The sequence below is a fragment of the Agelaius tricolor genome, unplaced genomic scaffold (genome assembly GCF_023055355.1).
Source record: "Agelaius tricolor isolate 1412-34295 unplaced genomic scaffold, bAgeTri1.0.p SCAF_5, whole genome shotgun sequence".
NCBI classification, from domain to species: domain Eukaryota; kingdom Metazoa; phylum Chordata; class Aves; order Passeriformes; family Icteridae; genus Agelaius; species Agelaius tricolor.
In genome coordinates this window covers 4,532,339-4,550,607 of record NW_027269265.1, presented here as the reverse complement: position 1 = coordinate 4,550,607, position 18,269 = coordinate 4,532,339, and positions in this window count along the sequence as shown.

The window sequence follows — 18,269 nt, the reverse complement described above, 5'->3', positions numbered from 1 at the left end:
AACCCACACCTTTTTATTCTTCCCCCTAATTTTAGGTACATTTTGCTCCTTAGTTTTCCTCTCACTGCACTTTGAACATCCCTCAGCCCTGAGCACACTGCCCATCACAAACCACATGTTCTGAGGCAGGGATGGGGCTCAGACACAGACCTTGCTGTTTGTCATTCTTTGTTCAGTAACTCTGTGACCTTGGAGGTGCCCATGGGTAATTTGTTAAGAAAACAGCAACTTGGCAAACTTTAGAAACTTGGTTCCAGTATCTGTGAAAAGAAAGGGAGCTGCTGGTGGCCTTCCTCTTCTCTTCAGTGTTGAAGGCAAGTACCTACACTTTGATTTAGTTTCACAGTTGCTCTCAAGGTATTATAGTAGAAAATGGACATCTAAACTTGCCTTTGTGACATCCCTGTTGATGTCACAAAGTGACATCCCAGCTGCACCAAAAATAAGGATGCTGGGGACAAAATATTGAGCTGTGCTTAATCTGGGGAATAAAATATAGGAGCAGGTCAGTGCTTAATAAAGAAGTTGTTGGGTTTTTTCTCAAAGAAGGGGAAGTAGTTTGATATGAGTGTGTGACAGGGAAATAGAATTGAAAAGTTCTCTGTTGTTCTTCACTTATTAACAAAAATTCTTTAAGAAAGTTACTCCTAATAGTGACTGCATTACTTGAGCACACCAGCAAAGCTGTAAATTAAGTATATTTTTCCTTTCCACCTGTCCAGATAAAAAATAAATTATGTATTTTGGAATCTGCTTTTTCACTTGGGCAAGTAAAATTTTTTGTGGGACTTGTCAGTGCTATGGCTCTGAGGGTGTTCCCCTTCCTGGGGTTTGCCCATTTGGGGTCAAGGTCAGCTTTGAGATTGATGCCTTGTGAAGGCTGACCTAGAACAGAGGCTGGACAGAGTTAAAGAGTAAAGTAGGGATTTATTAGGAGACCTCAATGGATCCACCCTGGGCAGCACAAGAGCCCAGCCAGGGCTACACCCCAGGTGAACCCAAAATGGTCACAAAATGCACAACTGGGCACGGGGTCTCTCACTTTTATGAGTTCTGCTCCATTTGCATCTTGCAGTTCATTGTCCCATTCCAGCTTTAGCCCCTGCAGTCCCACCCTGCTTGTTTTTCTCTCTCCAGCCCACGTTGTTTGTGCTCTTGGGCCTGAGATTTGGATCATTTGTCCTTGGTGCCCAGCTGGAGCAGGAATTGTTTTGTCTCCCTGCTCTGTGCACAGAGCTCACCATCCCATAATATGAAGCTCAGAAGTACACAGTAAAGCAGTAGAGAATCTGAAAATTAGAAAAGCTAAAACCTGAGCTATCAGGATAGGTCCAGCATGCCCATTCCTGCTTCACCCTGTGCTCCCCATCCACTTGTTGGGCCATCTGGGCTCTCAGCTGAGCCTGGTCACTGTCACCAAGGTGTCCCTGCTTGCTTTGCTCGGGTGTGTCTGTGGCAGCCAGGCCACCCTGCTGTCCTCACCTGTTCCACCCCTCCCACCTCTCTGCCACACTCAGTCCCCAGCTTCCCTTCCCTTCTGGGGCAGTGTCCAACTCTGCCATTTCCTCAGAGCAAGCCCACTCCTCGCCATGCTGAGCAGGAATCCTGCACGGATTCTTTTTTCTTTCTTTTTTTTTTATCGTGATGCTTTCAAAATTTAGAGACAGGCACTGTGTGGGCAAAGATGCTGTCATTCCACTGAAGCAGCCTGGCTCTGATCCTCTGCAGCTCCAATAAATACAAGAGAATAGCAAAGATGTACCTGCAGGTCTGAAATTTCTGCACTGAACTCTGCATTTAGAGAGGAAATGCAACGTGTGCTGGCAGAGGTGGGAATACCAGGTCTGTCCAAGTTCCTGAAGCAGCAAATAGAGAATTTAAAATATAAAAAATTAGATTTTTTCATAATTTAAAATGATAAAATTTAATTTATTCTAAATTCTAAGAATTTAGTATATCAAAAACATCACAAGGTTATAGGCACAGGGAAGGAGGAAATCAGGAAAATTAAATTGTGTGTGAATGTTTCAAAAATTGTTGTTCAGTTCCCACTGAGGAAAGTGGCTGTTTGAGGGCAGGGCTGGTGCTCAGGGAGGGAATCTGCCATGTAAAAGAGGTTAATGGGGAAAGGCTGCGGTTCGGGAAGTGTTGTAACGAGAGAAATCACCAGAGGGGAGTGTTGTACAGCACTCCAGCATCTGCAATTCCCACAGCACTGACCCCGTGCCATAATCCAAGTTTATTTTACCAGAGGAAGATACAAAAGTCACCGCCTGCATCTCTTTTGACAGCAGGAACATTTTTCTCCGTGTGAGACAAGGATTTGTCATGTCAAGATCAATAAGCAGGAGAATTGCCATCTCCACCTCTGTAGCTGTGTTGAAACCAAGTGTGAAACGACAGTGAGAGGTTTGACAGGTTAAAAAAAAGAGGAATACAAACCAGAGATGTGTGAAGGATGAGTCAATCATGACAATATTTATTTCATTTCTTGGTCTTACCTCTTTTTTTCATCCTGTAAGTGAAATCATGAGAGTCTTTGATCACTGACTGGGAGTTGGCTGCTTTTTCCCTGTCTACTGTCAGTGGCAGTAAGAAATCATGACTCAGCAGAAGGAAAAGGTGTGTCCATAACCTCATTCTCCTTCTGATAAGGTGCTCTTAAGCTTTTCAGGAAGAGTTTCCTTCTGTCTGCTACCCTGCCAAAACTCCTTTTACTTCTCCCTGTCTCCTGAGAACACAGTGCCCTTCAGTAGTGCTGGAAAAAACAATGCAAAGAGCAGAGAAAATCTCTTTCTGTTGAACCCAGGTTTGATGTGTGCTTAGAAACCCAGTGCAAATGCACTTAAGAGCAGAGATGCTGCTTCAGAGATGATTTCATGGAGGAGGATTGACTCCACTGTGCCTGGCATCTGGCCTGGGAAGCTGATGAGGAATGATTAATTTCAAATGATGCACTGCACCGTGGATAGCTGGAGACAGCTCTCCTCTTCCCAAACCTCAACTGAGAATGGGAAAGAAGGAAGAGTTTGGGGGAAGGTGCCAGTGTGACTTCCAGGAAAGCTCAAAGTGTGGCTGCAAAGCTGATGCTGGGGAGCAGCCCTGGCACAGCAGGGAGGGTGCTGTGAGAATTGGGCATGCCTGCCTTTCTCATCCACCACTGTTCCCTGCTCCCAGCGTTGCACAAGGAGGGATTTGCACTTGGGCAAGCCAATATGCTGCTCTCCTTGCATGAACTGTTCACCCACACACTGTGACCCATCCCACTTCATGGTGTGAAAGGAGCACAGTGGCAGAAATTCAGTGTAGTAACAGCCATCAGCAGTGTCAGGCTCAGTCTGGCCCCCGTGGCTGGGTTTGCTTTATAGCTGTCAAGGAGAACAGTAACAGCATATTAAAAAAATCATGTGATGCTGTAAGTGAGCTTGCTGAAAGCTCTACAATAGAGACAGACCCAAACTGTAGTGTTTTGGAAAAAATAGAAAACCAAACCCAAAACCCAATAATAATCTGCCTAAAGCTGATGAAAATACCATGTAACAGTTTAGGTCATTAAACTATGATCATTCTTTTTAGAATGTCCTCTGCTAGTTCCTGATTTGCTGATAGATTCTCTAAGGTATGAAATATTTCATAAGTGCCTTAAAAAACTGAAGGTGAGGATGGAAATTTAGTAAAAAAGGGGAGAGTTGAAAGGAGTTGGGAATTATGGACACATCAGTTTACCTTCAATTTCCTGAGAAGTCCTGGAACAAATAATCAATTTGTAAGCATGTAAGAGAGGACAAGGAGATTAGAGACAGTCAACATGGATTTGTCAAGAACAAATCATGTCAAATCAACCTAATTTCCTTCCATGGCAGAGTAACAGGCTTTGGGACAGAAGGGAAAACATTCAAGTTGTGAGTCTTGACATTAGTTAGACTTTTGTTGGGAAAGACATAAACAAGACAAGGAATATTTAAAATACGGAGTTGCAAGGAGCTGAGTGCAAAGTGTTTCAGAGTTTCACCAGGAAGGTGTAAGAGATGTGTAGTGACCAGGAGAATTCTGAAAAACGTGACCTGTATGAACAGTAAGTCCTATAATAAACTCCTAGAGAGGTTATCATGGAAAGCTTTCAAGAACAAAAATCACTCAGCTCATCCCTGTCCTGTTCCACAGGAGCAGAGTAGAGAAGGTTCTTGAGGTCTTTTTGTACTCTGTTTCTATTAAACCTCCAGCCATATAATAATCTTTGATTGTCTGAAGTGGATTTTACACCACAGAATCACCTGTGCAACAGGGAGCTCAGGCCATGTCACTCACATTAATGTCACTGGCAGAGCACTGAAAACAGAATTAGCCAAGTGTTTTGTCACTGCCAATCTAATTTAGTAAAAGTTACATTGCCTGAGTACTAATCAGTGTTCCAGTGTAAAGTGTTGTACAAAACTTGTTTTCTTTTCTTATATGACACTACATGGACAAATTCCCCTTTCAACAGGATTCCCCAGGAGAGCAGAGGGAAAAAGGCTGGCCTGGGAAGTGAAACTCCTGCTTGCTCCACACCACACTGCTCCAGTGCTGGGCCTGTCATTCACCCTTCACTGTGGCATAGGTATTTGAGATAGCCAGAAACAGAAACTCCAAAGTGCTGCAGGGAATTAGGCAACTTAAACCACCATCCTTACTAAAATTTATTACTGTGCATGTATAAACCCTTTTTTTTTTTTGCACTTAAGGCCAGTCCTGGTATTTTACTTGGGACTGTTCATGACCTTAAGCTTAGATGTGGGTTTAAGTGTATTTCTGGCTGAGATCTCAGAGTTTTTCCTGGATTTTTTATTCTCCCATTCACACTGAATCAATTCCTGATGCCACTGAACAATAACTCAGCTCTGGTTTCCCCAGGGGAGGAATCCAGCTCATATTCTACACTGAGCCTCATGCAGGGCCAGGGATAGGCAGAGGTATTTTGCTTTTGGGGAGGAAACCCAAGTTTCCACCCTCCCTTCTGAGGCAGAAAAGAGCTGCCTGCAGTGCTCAGAATAGTTCAAGGGAATTTTTTTAATGCTTTCAAAAATATCCTCCAAGTGAGCCTTGGCAGTGTCTTCTGCACCACCTGCTAGTGATACTCTGGAAATCAGGAGTGGCTGAAGGAGGATGGTTGGAAGAAAAGTTCCCTGGGAATGTCACTTTTGCATTTGTTTGGATGCTCAGCAAAGCCAAAGAAAAATAACGAGGCACTTTTTGCTCTGAGTGCTTTTACTCTGTTCTTTCTCTCAAAAGTCTGACTGGGGAGGTTTTATCCACAAAGCTTCAGGACAGAGGATGTTTTGTTGATCTTTGGCTCCTGGAGGATCTCTGGATGTTGGTTTTGCTCTGTGCATGCACAGAGTGACCACCTAGCAGAGGCAGTGCAATGCTTCTGCCCAAACCATCAGAGGTCTGAACACGAGCCTGGTGAGGGCAAAGGGCAGCTGGGAGGCTGGGAAGCTGAACTTTGTGTTTTGTTGGCTCAGAGGGCAGGAGGTGGGGCTGAGGACATGCTTGGATGGACAGCAGCTGTTGGATATTGGTCACACTGGGCACAAGTTTGTCAGATCCTTCATCGAGAGCAAGGTTTACAGAAATCCCATGCAAACCTCAAAACCCAAAGGAGTAGTGAGTGTGAGTGGAAAAGAAGAAATGGTCAGAAGTCAGCCTAATTCAAGAGGTAGAGAACTCAAACCTCTCCTACAATTACAAATGGGAGTGCAGGTTTGGATCCAGTTCAGTCTGTGCATCATTTCCACACTTTGAGGTGGTGGTACCCAGTGTAAGTACTGAAAATCAGGGATGGCACGAGGTGAGCTTTTCTCCTGCCTGTGAACCACAGAGTGGCCTGGGTGGAAAGGGGCCTTAAAGCCCATCCAGTTGCAGCCCCTGCCATGGGCAGGGACACCTTCACCTAAACCAGGTTGCTCCAAGCCCCATCCAGCCTGGCCTGGAGCCCTGCCAGGGATGGGGCAGCCACAGCTTCTCTGGGCACCCTCACCTTCACAGCCAAGAATTTTTTCCTAATATCCCATCTAATCCTACTCTCTGCCAGTGTGAGCCCTGCTTACACTGCATGAGAACAGCCAGTCTGGCTTAGGCCATGGATTGACCATCATTTGGCCCAGAGATGTGTGATTTTGCAGTGAGATGAAGAATTGCAATTTCCTGATGCATGAGGGGTGTCCAAGTGGCTGCATCAGGACTGGGTGGGCACTTCAGCACTATGGATGAGTGCTGGATGCTGCAGACACTGGCCCCAGCACACAGAACTCCCAAATCCTGTGTCTGCAGGCTGACAGCCCAGCTGAGCTCACTCCAGCCCCTGCACTGAAGGATCCTTGATTATTGCCTAATTTGAGCCTGGGGACTCAGCCATAACGAGTGGGTGATTGAATGAATCATGCCTCACTTTCTCTTCCCCAACACAGCAATTCACCCACATTTGTTCATTACTCAGACTTGTTTGCCAAATAATTTATGCACATAATTTCAGGGTCGGTAATTCATTCACATGCAGCCTGGGTGAGTGTTTAGCAATTGAAATGAGAAAGTCAAGATGTTTTGTTTGGGCTCACAAGTTTTTGTTTCTTGATTAAACTCTCAAAACCGTGTTGTAGGGGTGACTGCTCGTGTCAGTGAATTCAGAATGTAATTTTTGCATTTACCCTCTAATACACACATACATTCATGATGTCTTCACTTGCTAGTAAACACATTGATTGCAAAGTCTGTGAAAGGAGAACACCAAAGGAGCCTAAATTAAGCTAATAATTTAAAACAATGAAACATATGGAAAACTAACCTGTTGTGTGATCTTTTAATTCTGTGCAAAAGAAAAAAGGCTACACTGAAATCTGGCCAAAAAGTAAAGTGATAAAATGAGTACTGGATGCTTTCCAGCATCCTCTGAAATGTTCAGGGTAGAAAATGTCAAACTGCTTGAATTTGAATCTTTTAAAGAGAAAAAATAAGCGTCAGAAGTGTAACCAAGAAATCTCCCTCTCCAGAGGGAAGCAGCAGCTGAGGATTTCCAACTATCTGCAAGTACTTGGCTCGAGAAGCTCCCAAGAGGAAAATTATTGGAGTCTGAGAGACTATCAGAGGAAACATCACTTTAAGCTCATCCTGCTCCTGTACTTTTCCTAGATGTTCACTTTGGCCAGCGCTGGAGACAAGACAAAAAGCGAGTGTGGGTTGGATGAGTCTGGATCAGTGTGCTTGTGGAGCTGGGAGATGTCACAGACATATTTTATGAAAAATCCTTTTGCCAGGATCTTTTCTCCTGAGAAGCTGAGAAGCTTCAGCTTCCCCATGTTTTGCTGCTTTGGAATGTGATTTGGAGAATTGTTTACCCAGCAAGTGAAATTGTTTTTACTTGATGACCAGTGACAGCCACCTGTGTCGAGGCTGTGAGCAGTCACAAGATTTTATTATCATTCATTTTCATTCCTTGCTGGCCTTCTGATGAAATCCTTTCTTCTATTCTTGTAGTATAGTTTTAAAATATCATTTTCTTTTAATATAATATATATCGTAAAATAATAAATCAGCCTTCTGAAACATGGAGTCAAGATTCTCATCTCTTCCCTTGTCCTGGGACCCCTGTGAAACACCACCACAGGGAGAGGCAGGAGGTGCCCTGGAAACCACAGCCTGGCAGCTCTTCTTTCTGTAGAGGCAAACTGGCAGGGATCCCCTGGGATACTTGGATACACTGCAGACTCTGGAAGATCAGTCACTGCAGAAAGATTTTTAGCAGTTTTATTGCAATCATTTTTATACAAGAAATTACTTTATTATGGTGTAAGATTAAAGCCCTGTCAGGGATTTTTAATTGTTGAAAGAAAGGAGAGAAAATACAGAAACAATGGTCATTTTTCACTGCAGTGGGGTTATCAAGCATGATATCCCCTAAAGGTCCAGATAATCTCTTCAGGAACTGACCAGAAAAGAAGGGGATTTCCGAGGTGCCACAGCTTGCTGGGATCACACAATTACATGGGAGGGTTTAACCTAAAGGTTTGAGCCAAGGGAAGAGAATGGATCCCCACTCCTGGTGACTGTAGGGTAAACTCCAGGGAAATTCTGTCTTGGTAAGTTCCAAATAATAAACATGGGAAAGAGTAATTAACCATGTATATGTAATTATAGACTCTGATGGGTATTACCTGCTCAGGAAAGAAATCTGGGTGGGAGTATTGATAACACCATGGAGACAAGAATTTAATTCCCTGCAAAATACAAGCAGATAAATAAACCACTAGGCAGAGAAGGGAAAATCTATGTCCTAATAATTTATTCATTTTTTAAGAATACCATCAGAATTATTAATAGACTTTAAGTAGCCAGGTAGCTTCTAAAATGTTCTCTGCTGTCGTATTCTCATAGTATGAACATTCACATGTTCCACGTTCCTCTCATGTATTTGTGCAAGAAAATGTGATGTCAAGAGCAATGGAGAGATAGGGCTGGTCACTGGCCCTGTTTTGGAGCAGTCAGCAGTGACCAGGAGGTTCCTTGGCCTTCACATGAGCAATGTGTCAGCTGTGAGCACTTTTGGAACCAAGTGTTTGTCTTGGCTGTCCTGTTTTTCCTGGATGCCATGGCCGTGTCCAAGCTGGTGCAGATGGCACCTGCTGCCAGAGTTAGGTCTTCATTCACAAATGGAAGGTGACAGGGAGCTGCTGCCAGCCCTGACCCATCCTCCCCATCACCTGTGCTGGGAGGGAGATCAGCTTCACACCAAGCCCAAGGCTTGGCAGCTTGGCTTGGTTCCTTCAGTGGCTCCCAAGCAGCTCCATCCAAATTCCCAGGGATGTGGCAGTGCTCAGCTCCAAACCAGACCTTGGCTCTACAGGATTCAAACCAACCCCTGACAAAAAGAGGAATGATGCATCTGACTCCATGGATATCAGAAGGTTAATTAATGGCTTTATTACACTATATTATTCCATACTATTTTACACTACATCTAAGCTGAATCTGCACAAGCACCCAACTCAATTCCACTGCCCAGAATCTTGTGAGTGTCTGCTGACCAACGTGCTTGGCCCTGACAGGCCAAGGAAACAAAACACCATCACTCTGGGGAAACAACCTCCACATTGCATTCTGCTTTGGCACCACACAGGAGCAGCAAATGAGATAAGAACTCTTCTTTCTCTGAGATTCCTTGCTGCAATTCCCAGAAAATATCCTTGGGAAGCTGGGCCTTGTTTTTTTCTCTGTGAAGAGAAATGTGGCCCTCCAGATGAAGCTGGGTGCTGTGGTCACTGCTGACTGCTCCAAAACAGAGCCACTGACCAGCCCCATCTCTCCATTGCTCCTGACATCACATTTACTTGGAGGTTGGAACATGTGAATGTTCATACTATGAGAAGATGACAGCAGAGAACATTTTAGAAGCTGCCTGGCTACTTAAAGTCTATTAGTAATTCTGATGGTATTAAAAAAAAAATTTAATTCCCTGTAAAATACAAGAAGATAAATAAACCACTAGGCAGACAAGGGAAAATCTGTGTCCTAATAATTTTTTTTTTTTTTTTTTAATGGCACGTGGGAATTCCCAGCCCTGTGGGGGTCAGCAGTCACTGATACTGGTCTGGATGTGAATTTAAAGGCTCAGAGCTTTGCTCCCAGTCCCTGCACACAAACCCCTCCGTGTTGGGCCTTGCAGCTGGTGCTGGCTGCAGAAGGCTGCCCATCTGTGCTGAGGGAGAAGCCATCAGCACTGACTCACTGCTCCACCACCTCCTACTTTTGGCAGGAACCAGCACAAGCAGACTCAGAGGACCCTGGCCGAGCAGAGCACTTGCAGTGAGGGGTGGGGGTTGATGCTGAAGGGATGTGACACCAAACCATGCCCAGAGCAGTCATTCCCAGGTAGGAAAGCGGTGTCCATGGTCCTGTGTGGGCTCAGGGGCTCACTGCATGGACTCACTGCACTGTGGTGTTTGTGAGGTCCCCAGGATGAGGTGAGAGATGAGAATTTAACTCCATGTTCTCAGAAGGCTGATATTATATTATATTATATTATATTATATTATATTATATTATATTATATTATATTATATTATATTATATTATATTATATTATATTATATTATATTATACTATATTACATTATATTACATTACATCACATTACATTATATATCATGTCATATATCATATGAATGCTGTACTAAAACTACACTAAACTATAGAGAAAGGATACATCAGAAGGCTAAAACAGGAAGAATGATAATAAAAACCTGTGACTCCTTAGAGCCTCAACACAGCTGAACCATGACTGATCATTAAATTAAAACAATTCACATGGAACCAATCAAAGATGCACCTGTTGGTAAACGATCTCCGGACCACATCCCAAGCAATCAGATAATTCTTGTTTTCATTCTTTTCTGAGGCTTCTCAGCTTCCCCAGGAGAAGAAATCCTGGCAAAGGGATTTTTCAGAAAATATCATGGTGACACTGCACCCTCAGTGAGCTGATCTGCTGGAGGGCAGATGGGCCAAGACCAACAGTGTGAGTTTAACAAGGCCAAGGCTGGGGCAGAGTGGCTGGAAACTGCCCAGCAGGAAAGGACCCAGGGCTGCTGGTGACAGCAGCTGAATGATTCCAGATGTGCCCAAGTGGGCAAGAGGCCAATGGCACCTGGAATTGGGAATAGTGGCCACAGGACAGGGCAGTGACTGTCCCCCTGTGCTGGGCACACCTCAAGTGCTGTGCCCAGTTCTGGGCCCCTCAGGACAGGAAGGACATTGAGAGGCTGGAGCGTGTCCAGAGAAGGGAATGGAGCTGGAGAAGGGTCTGGAGCACCAGGAGAGGCTGAGGGAGCTGGGAAAGGAGGCTCAGGGGGGACCCTGTGGCTCTGCACAGCTCCTGACAGGAGGGGACAGCCGGGGGGGTTGGGCTCTGCTCCCAGTAAGAAGAGACAGGATAAGAGGAAATGGCCTCAACTTGCATCAAGGGAGCTTCGTGTTGGTCATCAGGAGGAGTTTCTTCACAGAAGAGTTGTCAAGCATTGGAGTGGGCTGTTCAGGGAAGTGATGGGGTCCCCAGCCCTGGAGGTGTTCAAGAAATGACAGGATGTGGCACTCAGGGCTCTGGTCTGGTTAACAAAGTGGTGATCAGTCAAAGGCTGGACTCAATGATCTTGTAGGTCTTTTCCAACTTTAATGATTGTGTGATTCTGTGAAAGCAGGTCTCAGACAACAGGAGTGAATTTTTAGATCAGTTTAGATGGCCAAACACAATATCTACAGGCACCAGCCCCTAGAGCTGGAATAAACACCCTTGGCTCCCTTAACATGCACTGAAAGACACTTTTTAATCCTGAGGTCTGTGTTCATCCTACAGTCCCTGAGTGAAGTTTGGATTGTCTTGCCCTAGGGATGCAATTTCATAATAAAGAGCCTGAGTAACCACCTCAGATCATGGAAATATAGAATCATTAAAGCTGAAAAAGACCTCTAAGGTCATCAAGTCCAACAATTAATGCAGCACTGCCAAGAATGAAGTTAGGACACCTCTTAAAGATCTGGGAGAAGAACCTGCTGATGCAGGGACCCATCTCCAGAGTTTACAGCTTTAAGGAGCCTGAAAGCAAAAACATCCTTGAGGCAGAAAATGCCTACCCAGACATGCAACAAAAGATTACTGATGGAATCCTGGATGCTGAGAATTTTAAACTTTCTGCTGAAGGGCACAGACCCACAAGAGAATACTATATTTGACCTGAGGCCATGGAGAAAACTTCCAAAATTGATTGATAGCGCTGGGATTATGGGTGTGTAATTTGATTAGAAGTGTGTAATATGACTGGGTGAAAAACTTGGAGTTTTAGGTTTTAGAATATGGTAATAAATATAAACCATGATGGAGGTTTTAGGGAGGAGGCTGGTCCTTCTTCTTCACCTTCTTCTTCTTTCTTCTTCATGGGTTTGGGTGGTATTTTGTAACTGGACAGAAAAGTCTGCATTGCGGGCTTGGAGTGATCAGGCATTGGGTTAAAAGTGAAAATAATTTAGGTGTAATTTCTTAATTGGATAGTTTAGCCTTAAAAGACCTTGTGAAGAAAGATAGTGAGCCATTTTGTACCTTGTTATGAAATACTGCAGAGCTCACTGCTTGTGAGACTGTAACATAGATAAGAAATGATAAACACCTGAGTCTGAGCGCAAATCATCATCTTGAGCTCTTCAATCCCGACCTTGACAGAGGCAGAAAAAGCAGCTGAGAACCTCCAGACTGCCTGCTCCAAAATCCTGGTCTTTCCCTCCAGCCAAGAGGCATGGCTGGTCCTCAAAGAGAGGGGGATCCTGTGCAGGAGGAGAGCAGAGCCAGAACCATTCCCTTCTCTTGTATGAGACATAAACTTTAAGAAATATAGAGATTTTAGAGAGCTAAGATTTTAGTTAGAGATAAGCTTTATTGGAGTTAATGAAAATAAATGGGTAGGCCCTGACGAAGTTAAGAGTTATTAGTTAACTAGTAATTGATTGCTTGTCAGCACAATGTTTGGTTAGCTGGGTTTATAATGAAGAATATAGAAACTGATAAATGGCTTTTAGGAACATAAGACAATTGTGGCCTCCTCTGTTCTGAAACCAGTTGAGCAGGAGTCCTACCAAGGGTTCATTTGTCATATCTGCATTGAAAAGGTGGAAAGGTCATAATGAGGAAGACTTCATTTACTTCCTCATTTTTCCCCTCCCCATGAAAGGGACCACCGACCCATTTCAAGGAACAAACTGCGCTGGCTTAATGGCTTTTGAACTAATTACCATGCTTAATGGCTTTTGAACTAATTACCATACAGAGCAGGGAGTGGGATGTACCAGAGTTATGAATATGCACTTGTACTGTGGGTCCTCAATACTTGTATAGAAAAAAGGACTCTGGAATCACCTGTAAATTGTGGTGTGTATTTGGGAGTTATCCCACAATTAACACACACTTTCTAACTTTAAACTGTTAGAGAGTTTTTATCCCTCACAGTTGGATATCAGCACTAGATCAATATTGGGAATGGGATGCACCAGAGTTATGAATATGCATTTGTATTTTGGGTATTCAACACTTGTATAGATAAAAGGGCTCTGGAATCACCTGTGAATTGCGGTGTCTATTTGGGAGCTATCCCACAATAAACACACACTTTCTAACTTTAAACTGTTAGATTTTGTCCCTCACAGTTGGATATCAGCACTAGATCAATATCCATATTTTTTTATTGGGATCTCTCGCTGCTCAGAGTGACCCCGAGAAAAGATGGAAAGTCACTTTTCCCATCCTGATGCTTGAATAAGGAGTCAGAGCTCTTCAGTCTCGGTCTCAAGGTTTTTTATTGTGTCTTATCTATAAAATTCTTCCTCCTGTCCTGCCGAGGTCTGTCCAGCAGGACAGTTCCAGGCACTCTGCCTGCCCCAGGGGCAGTGTTATGTCTTTATACTAAAAACTACGTGTACAATGTTTACAATTACTTCCCAATACCTATCACCTATGTCAGACAGTGAGCTTCTACTCTAAACCAATCTAAAAGTGCCAACATCACAGCAGAAGATGGAGGCCAAGAAGAAGAAGGAGAAAGGCTGGACACACCCAGATCCCTCCATCTTGCCCCCTGAACCCCCATTCTAAAAACCCCAAAATCTCCTTTTTCACCTTGTGATAAATTCAGTATCATTCTACTCAAACTGTCGTGGCTTGCAGATTTTCATCTAAGGTTGGTAACTTGCTCCATGGGTGATAATCAAACCCACACAGACATCTTGGGCTCTGTGCCAGGGTCTCTGAGCCCCCTGGCAGGGCTCTTGGCTGCTCAGGACAGCCAGAGGGATGTCCTGGGTTCCGACATTTTTAAAATGAATCGTGCAGAGGAGGGGAGCTTTCAGCATCATCCCAGCTGATTTTCCCAAAGCCGTGCTGCAGGCTCACTCTTGTGGCTGCTCGGAGCCAGTGCACGCTGCTCGGGGCCCGCTCCAAGGGCGCTTGGAGGCCGCTCCTGCCCTGCCGAGAAGGATCCAGCTCCTTCCTCGCAGCCACCGTGACCCAGGACCCTGTGGCAGCCCCCAAGGATGCTGTGAGAGCCTTCCTGAGTGCTTTCATCCAGCTCTGCCTCAGAGTGCCCTGAGGCAGTGAATAATTTAGCGCTGCTGATATTAACGCTGTGCCTCGGGAATGAGCCTGGTTCTGGGAAAGGGACACCCAGCTGCTGGGCTGAGGGTGGGGTTTGGGGTCCCCAATCCATTAAGAGCCACAGGACTCGTGTCACCCCACACAGGGCATGCTGTGTGACTTCATTTATCCTGGGAATGCCTCCTCATCCTGCCCAGGTGAGCAGCTCTGGATGTTCTCCATCCTCCATCTCCGCCCTCTGCTGCGGGTGCTGGATTCCTCTGCCTCTGCTCTTTGGGGATTTGCTGAAGGAGCAGCAAAACCCTTCCTTGCTGGCAGCCTGGCTGAAAGCTCACCAGCCCTGCTTGTACTGAGTGAGGAAAATGCTGTTGGCAATTGGCTGTGAAAATCAGAGTGTCACCAGTGGTGCTGAAAGTGGATTTTTTCCCCTTTCCCTTCCCTGTTTAAAAAATTTTTCCTTTGCTGTCAGGACATGAAGATCCCATCCAGGAGGCTCCACTGTGCATTGTCTGAGGTCCTGGGGTCCAACAGAGACACAGAATCCGTGACCCCACTGAGTTCTTTGTAGTCTGAGCAAAACCTCCTTTCCCCCTACTTTTGGGAGTGCCCTTGTTTTTGTCCCCTCTTTCTCAGCTGCTTGCAGCATATCCCTGCCCTCTGGAAAACACAGAGGCTGTGGCCCTGCTGTACCAACTCCACAGGCTGTGCTGCTCATCCAGACCCTCTGCTTCCCAAAAATCATCTTGGTGTAGCTCTGGTCTGTGGGTTTCAGAGCAGGCTGTGTAGGGACAGGGATCCCTGAGACACCCCTGAGAAAAGCTGTCTCATGCTGCCAGCCTGTGATACACATGCACATGAAAAGAGAGGAATGGACAGGGAATCACTGGAATTGAAGTGGAATTGCAAATGCCAGCACATTTGTCAGCTTTGGGTGCATTCAAACACAGCAGGTTGTTCTCTGAGAGGTCCTGGGGCTGTTCCTGTGTATTAATCACCTTGTTCCCATTCTGCTCTAACACTCCAGGGATCATTTGAGAAAATTGCATTTAAAACCATCCCCAAACTGAGCTGCCCAAGTCCAGGCCTGAGCTGTTTGGTGGGGCTGTAGGACAGGGAAGTTGTTTGAACAAACACTGGGGCAGTGCCTTGTGATGAGACTGTCAGAAAATCCCAGAGGCCCTGGGTCCTTGAATTCTAGAACCCCAGAATGGTTTGGGTTGCAAAGGGATCTTAAAGTCCATCAAGTTCCAACTCCCTGCCATGGCAGGGACACCTTCCACTGTCCCAGGTTGCTCCCAGCCCCATCCATCCTGGCCTTGGGCACTTTCAGGGATCCGGGGGCAGCCACAGCTGCTCTGGGCACCTGTGCCAGGGCCTGCCCACCCTCACAGGGAATAATTCCTTCCCACAATCCCATCCAACCCTGTCTTTGTCAGTTTGAAGCCATTCCCTGTGTCCTGTCATTCCATGCCTTGTCCCCAGTCCCTCTCCAGCTCTCCTGGAGCCCCCTTAGGCCCTGGAAGTGGCTCTGAGCTCTCCCTGGAGGTTTCTCTTCTCCAGCTGAACAACCCCACTCTCCCAGCCTGGCTCCAGAGCAGAGGGGATCCAGCCCTTGGAGAATGTTTGTGGCCTCCTCTGGACTCACTCCAGCATCTTCACATCCTTCTCAAGCTGGGGCCCTCAGACCTGAACCCCGTACTGCAGGTGGGTTTCTAAATATTAATTTTTTTTTATTTTCTTGCTGATGAGAAACATGGCATATTTGCATTTTTGAGCCTGAATAGTTTTAATTCAGTTTTTTATTGCACAAGCTCAAGAGGAACATTTACTTTGTTTTCACTGATTAGTTATACAATTATTCCTTTCAGATACCACATGAACCATGAACCATAATATTGTATTCTTTGCTAATACATTTTGGCTGAGGTATTTACATGAAAACACAATACATAAATGTAATGAATTTTTCAAATGAACACATCGGTAATATAAAGTAATCTTTTTTTTTTTTTTTTTTCTCCTGTACACCAAAAATTCATTAAACTTTTCTCAATTAGCAAACTGACTTTTCTAAATAAGCTGCTGATTGAGCAGGAGCCACGAGCTGGATTTGATAACGTTGGATGGTGCCTGTCACCAGGGAGGGAGAGATTATCTCTGCCAGCCCAGGGCAGGCATCTTCTGCTGGATCTGACACCTCTTGGAGGGGGTTCCACTTCCAGCTGCTCACCAGTGAGGAGTCAGGGCTTGCTCATGCCTAAATGAGAATAATCTTCTGTCTGGGAGGTGAAATGTAGTCCTGGGCTGAGTCCAACCTTCAGGCCTGTGTCAGCGTCTGTGCCAGCCAGGTCAGGGAGGGGAGGAAGCTGGGAATGAGGGAGTCTGACCGTGTTCACAGGGGTTTTTGGATGGGGGAAGAGATGAGGATCTGACTCCATTTTTCAGAAGGCTTGATTTATTATTTCATTATATATATTATATTAAAACTATAGTAAAACAATAGAAGAAAGGATTTCTTCAGAAGGCTGGCTAAGAATAGAATAATAAAGAATTATAACAAAGGTTTGTGGCTCGGGCTCTCTGTCCGAGCCAGCTGGGCTGTGATTGGCCATTAATTACAAACATCTAACATGGGCTAATCAAAGATCCACCTGTTGCATTCCACAGCAGCAGATAATCAATGTTTACATTTTGTTCTTGAGGCCTCTCAGCTTCTCAGGAGGAAAAATCTTAAGGAAAGGATTGTTCATAAAAGATGTCTGCGACAAGGGAGGACAAAACCTGGTTAATTTTCAGCTGGGTGAAGGCACAGATGTGGCCGTTCATGTTCCTGCAGAGCTGCAAGTGTGGCAGAAGTGTTCAAAGCCAGGTTGGACAGGGCTTGGAGCAGCCTGGCCTATGGAAGGTGTCCCTGCCCATGGCAGGGGCTGGAACTGGATGAGCTTTAAGATCCCTTTGCAACCCAAACCATCCTGGGACTCTCTGATTATATTCAATGATGACAAAAACTGTTACAGCCTGGAGAAGTAAAGTCATCCTCCTTCTGAAGTCAGCACTGTACTCCTTTATTTATTTTTAATTTTATTAGTCTTCTTTTTATTTTCTATAGAATCCAGAGGTAGTAATTCCTTTTGTGGAGTCCTTGAAACATTCTCTGCAGAAACCAGGGACTGATGCTGAAATCTTGGTCTCACTGAAGTTAGTGGGGAGCTTGCTCCTGGCTTTGTTGGGGGGATTTGGCTCTGGCCGAGTCTTTTTGTGTGAAGTGGAATAAATCCATCAGGAGTGGAGTGTCTCAGCACAATGAACACCTCCCAGTGCCTTTCACACAGATCACACTGTTATATCATGTGCCTGACCTACTTTGCTTTAATAAGCTCATCTGTGTGCAGTGGAAGATAAGCAAAACCACTCTTCTGACACGAAAATCCATCCTGTCCATCAACACGTGTGTGCTGCTCTGGGCAGGGGCTGGTTGTGCCTCTCATGGAAGTAAAACTTCCACTGGCATCCAATGAGGCTCAGAATGGGACACCTGGAGAAGGTCACCCAGGAAAGCTGTGGCTACCCCACCCCTGGAAGTGTTCCAGGCCAGGCTGGATGGGATTTGGAGCAACCTGGGATGGTGGAAGGTGCCCCTGCCCATGGCAGGGGGTGGAACTGGATGATCTTGAAGGTTCCTTCCAACCAAAACCATTCTGGGATTCTGTGACTTGATCCCTTTACAGGGCTGGGAAGGACAAATTTGGAATCTCACCACTGATCCCACTCCTTGCTCTTTGTCCATGTCAGCCCCGGGGCCTGGACATGGACAAAGAGCAAGGAGTGGGATCAGTGGTGGGACTCCAAAATTGTGTCAGGTTGTTCCACATGTTGGGATATGCAGGACTCAAGAGGGTGTTTGTGTCCATCTCCTCCTGGATAAACCATGAATGTTTCTCTTGGAACATTTTGTTTTCCCAGGGCCACCATGGGGCCTCCCAGGGTGCTGCTCCCATGGGACAATCCAAGCTCTTGCTCCTGCATCTTCATGCTTGGGTTTCCCACCAGGCTGCAGCTGAGCGTGGGCAGCCCCATCTCCAGCATCTCTGCCTTTGGATGGGCAG